The sequence below is a fragment of the Oryctolagus cuniculus genome, chromosome 2 (genome assembly GCF_964237555.1).
Source record: "Oryctolagus cuniculus chromosome 2, mOryCun1.1, whole genome shotgun sequence".
NCBI lineage: Eukaryota > Metazoa > Chordata > Mammalia > Lagomorpha > Leporidae > Oryctolagus > Oryctolagus cuniculus.
The window spans coordinates 33058104-33064264 of NC_091433.1; positions in this window are offsets into that span (position 1 = coordinate 33058104).

Here is a 6161-nt window from a genome sequence, read left to right on the forward strand (position 1 = left end):
GCTCAATCCCCCTAACCCCCTGATTCCCACGAGAGCAACCCAGAGATTCCAGGGAGGGATCGCACTGAGTGCAGGGAATCCACTGCTTTTATGCTAAGTGGGAAGCGACTTGCTCTTTGTCCCCAAAGTTTCCCCTGCAAACACAATCCCAGAGATGGCCAGGCGACAGCAGTGGGCAGGGACGGACTGCGCTCTGCTTCCTCCTGCCATGTCTCCAGCGCCCTCTACTGACGAAACTGCACATTATGCCAGTGGACCAGGGAGCAAAGGGACCATAACCATTGCCTCAGAGCAGGAAACAAAGATTGGATTTGGGGATAAAATGCAGTAAGTTGAAAAGTGCATATACAGCGTATTTTAAAAAGTCTCTGGAAAATGCACATTATCATCTGAACTTTTTATATTTTATTTAGAAAGCGGAAGGAGAGAGAAAGAAATATTCCATTGCCAGGTTCACTCCCCAAACACATCCAACAGCCGCAGCTGAGCTAGGCCAAAGCCAGGATAACAAAACTCAATCTGGGTCTCCCATGTGGCTGGTGGGGATCCAAGTACTTGAACCATCAGCTGCTACCGCCCAAGGTGCACCTTAGCAGGAAGCTGGACTCAGAAGCAGAGCCAGGACTCAAACCCAGGTACTCCAATATGGATGCACGCGTCCCACACAGCATCTTAACCACTGCACAAATGCATGCCCTGATTATCTTTTTTTAATTTATTTTTTATTTATTTATTTTGACAGGCAGAGTGGACAGTGAGAGAGAGAGACAGAGAAAGGTCTTCCTTTGCCGTTGGGTCACCCTCCAATGGCTGCCGCGGCCGGTGCACTGCGGCCGGCACACCGCGCTGATCCGAAGGCAGGAGCCAGGTGCTTCTCCTGGTCTCCCATGGGATGCAGGGCCCAAGGACTTGGGCCATCCTCCACTGCACTCCCTGGCCACAGCAGAGGGCTGGCCTGGAAGAGGGGCAACCGGGACAGAATCCGGCGCCCCGACTGGGACTAGAACCCGGTGTGCCGGCACCACAAGGTGGAGGATTAGCCTAGTGAGCCGCGGCGCCGGCCTGAAATTATCTTTTAATTCGATTTTCTGCAAACTTCTTTGAAGTACCCTCATAATTATAAGTAGTCCTGGGCATAGCTGAATGAAAAACTGACAAGAAAATAGAGAAGAAAAGGAGAAATTCTTAATTTCAATACGTCTGTATTATACATGTATTATACGTGTGTATGTTCTCCGCCATGTCCTGAGAACTCACGTAACTAAAACACTTGCTCCCTAACCTTTATGGGGTCTTAAGGAACTCCCAGAAAGCAGGGCACACACACAACTAACTGCAAGGTAACCTCTTGTACTTCCTTGAACTCCTTTAATACAAAACAGGAAAATGAGAACAGTCTAGAAGAGAGAAACAGATAATTCCATAAGAGAAGATAAGTTATAAATAGGTGATCTAGGTTATGAGGCATTAGAAAAACTCAGAGGAGGAAGTAGGATATCTAAAATAAGAAAAAATGAGACTTCCTTCACAGTCAGTGCATCCCAAATCATATGTTGGGATTTCTACGGGCCTGGCACTGTGCCACAGAAAGTAAAGATACTGCTTGCAATGCTGGCAGCCCGTGTAAGCTCCTTTTTGTGTCCCGGCTGTTCCAGTTCTGCTTCAGCTCCCTGCTAATGGCCTGGGGAAGCAGCAGAAGATGGCCCAAGTGTTTGGACTCTGCACCTATGTGGGAGACCTGGGATAAGCTACTGGCTTCAACCTGGCCAATGCAGCCATCTGGGGAGTGAACCAGTGGATGGAAAATCTGTCTCTCCCTCTTTCTATAACTTTCAAAATAAATAAATAATCCATTTTTTAAAAAAAAATATAAGCCATACATTAAACTGATTATGGAAAATAAAAAAATTCAGAAATTAGGTCAGTTTAGGTTAATCAACATTCACTGAACATCTACAAGGCACCAATTAAGTAATTCAATACTTTTATTAAATGGCTGCCTAACATACGTTTATAGTCGTTTTCTCCTGCTTCGTTTGTTGTCTACTTATTGATCAACTTTCCATGTGTCAATCATCTTCTTGTATTTTCCACAGAGACAATAGAAGGCAATTCACTTTCCTCTGGGAGGACTCATCAGGGTTTATTACTGGCGCTTTGGAAATGCTTTCAGCATCACAACTCATTACGGATAATGTCTGTAAATCTTTAGGATGATTAGCAAATTAGGGGAACTCACATTCCTCTCTCACATGAAAGCTGGTTCTCCTCTATTTTCCCACATCTGTGTATCGTGACACCGCCCCTCATCCTGCACCTTCTTGTCATGACTTCATCCTGCACAACCAGCAATAACATAATTTTACTTAGGGGAGGGGCTGGAGACTTTGTAATCAGCAGTTTCTCTGAAGCAGAAACAGCTGTCTCGGTCAGTGTTTGATGATGGACGCCTTGTGGGAAACAGTTCTCTGATCTGTAGCGCTTGCCAGTTTCCGTGGTGTAAATACTCCCATCAGGTGCAGCCACAAGCGACCCCATGAATGACTAAATGCACAGGTGAGGAGGGACGCGCACGGTCGGCTTTCACAGGCTGGTGCTCACGGGCTCTAGCACGCCACTGAGCACCGAGAGGAGAGCGTGGGGCTGAGTGACTGGAGCACTTTTCCCCAGAAATAATGAAGAATCTAAGAGAGATCTGATGGCACTGGGATTGCACTGATTCACATCCAACTCAAAACAATTTTATTTATCTTATCTCTTTTTAAAGCATCTGAAAAGCACTTTAATTTGTTCCTGCTAAATCGTGAGTCATACTTATTGTCAACAAAGGAGAAGGAATTTGGATGTTTAAAATTGTTTCTTTTACGCTTCCAAATCCAAAGCAGTGTCCTGACAGTCTCAGACCCTGTGCGTAGGACAGAGCAGCCTAGACGTGATCATTCCCCTCGCATTTCCAGATTCTGCTAGTAGGAGCAGACACCCAGCTCCCATGCCCAGCCCAACAAAGCTGCCGCCTAGCTGCATCAGGGTGCCTACCGCCCCACTCCCCAAAACTCAAGCAGCTGTGCATGATGGGCAGAGAGGCAGAGCAAGATGGTGACTGAGTAGGACAGTGCAGGGGTCCTATCCCCACTGAGACACCAATCTGAATGGCTCTTCAGCTAGCAAGTCCTCTTGGCACAAAGGCCAATAGAGAATCACAGTGCTTTGTCTCAGCATAATAATAAAAGATAAACTGAGGAAAGTGGGAAGCAAAGAGCTGCCCGTGGCACCCTCCCCCAGATTCAGGCAGCACAGCCTGGATACACACTTCACCTCCCACTTGGGAGTGGAACAGGGAATTAAGCGCAATTCACAGATTTGTACCGGGTTCTACGTCTGCTACAATGAAACGAGTGACAGGAACCCACAGCCTCTGCCCCCAAGCTGTGGAGGCAGATGGAACCCTAAGACCCTTCTTAGCCAGGTGGCCAAGGGCTCACTTCCACCACCCCTCACCAACCTCCACCAGATGGCAGAGCAAGACTCCACTTCTGGGGAGTCAGGTGGGAAAGAGAATCTAGGACCTCATCTTGGAGCTCAGACAGCCACTGTGAGATCCAGCACCGACAAAGCCCAAAGGCCTCTACCCCCAGCCCAGTGCTCACAAAGGAAGCCTCTAGATTTTCCCTGGCAGCAGGCAGAGACTTGTGTTGGGTGGGACGGATGCATTACAGCATGAAGCCTGATGGGTCTGGGGTATACCCAAGATGGTACGGAGCTGCTCACTGGGAGATGCAGGTGTGACCCAGTGAGTGCCTGACTAGGCAGCTAAGGGACTGCTTTACCACCTTTCCTAAAATCTGGGCCAGAATGCAAGGAATCTCAGAACTTTGTACTAAGACTCAGTGCCAGGCTGGTAAAATCCAATGTTAGAGGGGCTGGCACTGTGGCACGGCGGCTTAAAGCCCTGGCCTGCAGTGCCAGCATTGTATATGGGCACCGGTTCATGTCCCGGCTGCTTCTCTTCTGATCCAGCTCTCTGCTATGGCCTGGGAAAGCAGTAGATGGCCCAAGTCCTTGGGCCCTACACCCACGTGGGAGACCCAGAGGAAGCTCCTGGCTCCTGGATTTGGCACAGTCTGGCCATTGTGGTCATTTGGAGAGTGAACCAGCAGAACTGAAGACCTCTCTCTCTGGCTCTATCTCTCTGTAACTGTCTTTCAGATAAGTAAAATAATTCTTAAAAAAAAAAAAAAAAAAAGACAAGACAAGACAAGATATTTGAAAAAACAGAGGAGAGAAAAGAATTCAGAAGATGAAAGCTTATGGGAACTTTGGGGCAGCAAGAAAATAGCAAATGGGGACTTTGGAATGCCAAAGGAGTAGGAAGCATATTCAACAAGATAATTACAGGAAACTTCCCAAACCTAGAGAAAGGTACAGCTACCCAGGAACTTGATAGTCAGAGGTCATCAATCAGATTCAACTCAACCCGGGGCCAGGAACTCCATCTTCATCCCCAACATGGGTGGCAGAGACCAAAGTAAACTGGGCCATTATCCACTGCTTCCCAGGCACATTAGCAGGAAGCTGGATCCAAAGCAGAGCAGCTGGGAATCAAACTGGCACTCTGATATGGGATGCCACCCACATGGCAGACCTGAATAGAGCCCTGGCTCCTGGATTTGACTTAGCCTAACCCTGGTTGTCGTCAGCGTTTTGGGAGTAAAATAGTAGATGGGAGATCTTTCTCTTTCCCTTCCTCCCTGCTTCCTCTATCACTTTGCCTTTCAAATAAAATAAGCATTTTAAGAATCATTTTTCACAGAAATAGAAAAATGCTACTAAAATTTGTATGAAACCACAAAATATTCCCAACAGTCAAAAAATAATGAGCAAAAAGAATAAGGCAGGAGTCATTATATTACATGACTTCAAAAATTATTACAGGAGCCTGTGCTGTGGCGCAGTGGGTAAAATGGCCGCCTGCAGTGCCAGCATCCCATATGGGCACCACTTCAACTCCTGGCTGCTCCACTTCCCATCCAGCTCTCTGCTATGGCCTGGGAAAGCAGTAGAAGATGGCCCAAGTGCTTGGGCCCCTGGATCCATGTGGGAAACCCAGAAGAAGCTCCTTGCTCCTGGTTTCAGATCAGCACAGCTCAAGCCACTGCGGCCAATAGGGGAGTGAACCAGTGGATGAAAGATCTCTGCCTCTCCTTCTCTCTCTTTCAAATAAATAAATAAATCTTTTTTAAAAAAATAAACACTCATCATACAAAAATCATCTCAAATGGTTTAGGGGCTGGTGCAGTGGCATAGTGGGTTAAAGCCCCAGCTTGTAGTGCTGACATTCCATATGGGCGCTGGTTCAAGTCCCAGCTACTACTCTTCCAATCCAGTTCTCTGCTATGGCCTGAGAAAACAGTAGAAAACAGCCCAAGTCTTTGGGTCCCTGCACCCACATGAGAGATCTGGAAGAAGCTCCTGGCTCCTAGCTTCAGATTAGCTCAGCTCTGGCCATCTGGGGAGTGAACCAGCAGATGGAAGACCTCTCTCTCTGGCTCTACCTCTCTCTGTAGCTCTTTCAAATAAATAAAATATTTTTAAAAAGAGACCTAAATGCAAAAACATGAAAATTTTAAATTACTAGGAAAAAGCACAGAATAAATGCTCAGGACACTGAAATGGTAAAGATCTTCAGTATCCAATCTCAAAAGCACAAGAAACAACAAAAATTGACAAATAGGATTTTATCAAACTAAAGAGCTTCTTCCCAGTGAAGAAAATGATCAACAGAGTGAAGAGGCAACCCAGAGAACAAGAGAAATATTTTCAAATTATACATTTGACAAGAGGTTATTATGTAACAGCATATGTTATTATATGTGTGGGGAGCAACTGAGACAAGACTAAATTACTGGAACTAAGACTAATTCTATGCATCTGATCTCCCACAATATGGTGCTGAGAGACAACAAACAACTTCCACACAGCTGCCTTGGCAATTTGACTGATAAGCTGCAGGAGCTGATCCTGCTCCTGATTGGAGGAGAGCAGCGGGCTCGGCGTGTGGGCAGCAGAGCATGGATTGGTGGAAGAGGACTATAAAGGAAGAGAGACAATATGCACCAGGAACATCTGAGGAACATCTGAGGAACCCCTGAGAGAGCCTGCCG